We start from the raw sequence: 812 nt of genomic DNA on the forward strand, positions 1-812 counted from the left end.
AATCTTTCAGGATGATAATGCACCAATTCACACAGCTAAAGTTGTTACTGAATGACACAAAGAACATTCTAGTGAAGCTGAACATTTTATCTGGCCATCACAGTCCCCAGATCTCAATATTATTGAACATTTATGGTGCATTTTAGAAAAACAAGTAAGGAGTTGATATCCTCCACCATCATCACTACAAGAACTGGAGACTGTTTTAGCTGAAGAATGGACAAAAATTCCTGTGGAAACAATTCAAACTTTGTATGAGTCCATATCTCGTAGAATTCAACTTGTAATTACTGCCAAAGACAGTCCTGCCCTATATTAAAAATAAATTTGTTTGAAATTTTAAGGTGTTTCCATTATTTTGCCCAACCCCTGTATATGTATATATTATCATTCAACATCCATGCTGGTATGACAGGAGCTGGCAAGGCCAGGGGCTACACCAGATTCCATTGTCTGTTTTGGCTTGGCCTCTACAGCTGGATACCCTTTCTTACTCCAACCACTTTACAGAGAGTACTGGGTGCTTTTTATGTGGCACCAGCACCAGAGCTTTTTAGAAGGTATGAGAGGTGAATATATTTAACCACTCATCTTTAGGATTACAGCCATTTCACAGCCTCCCCCAACAAACAAATAAATTCTCCTCCCATATCTCTTGTCTTTTTATGGCTAATATACCCTCCACAAAATAACCTTATTGATGGGATATCCTAGATCTCAACTGCATGGAATTCTGAATTATGTTCCTCTGTATTGGTTGGTTGGTTGAGAGAGAGAGAGAGAGAGAGAGAGAGAGAGAGAGAGAGAGAGAG

General features: G+C 38.9%; 1 protein-coding gene across 1 annotated transcript in view; it reads right to left on the reverse strand.

Annotated features, from left to right (window-relative positions):
• Positions 1 to 812, reverse strand: part of LOC106873538 (phosphoinositide 3-kinase regulatory subunit 4) — a 91,932-nt gene that overhangs the window by 19,962 nt on the left and 71,158 nt on the right. The gene's annotated exons all lie outside the window — the stretch shown is intronic.

This window comes from Octopus bimaculoides, chromosome 16, assembly GCF_001194135.2.
Source record: "Octopus bimaculoides isolate UCB-OBI-ISO-001 chromosome 16, ASM119413v2, whole genome shotgun sequence".
Lineage (NCBI taxonomy): Eukaryota > Metazoa > Mollusca > Cephalopoda > Octopoda > Octopodidae > Octopus > Octopus bimaculoides.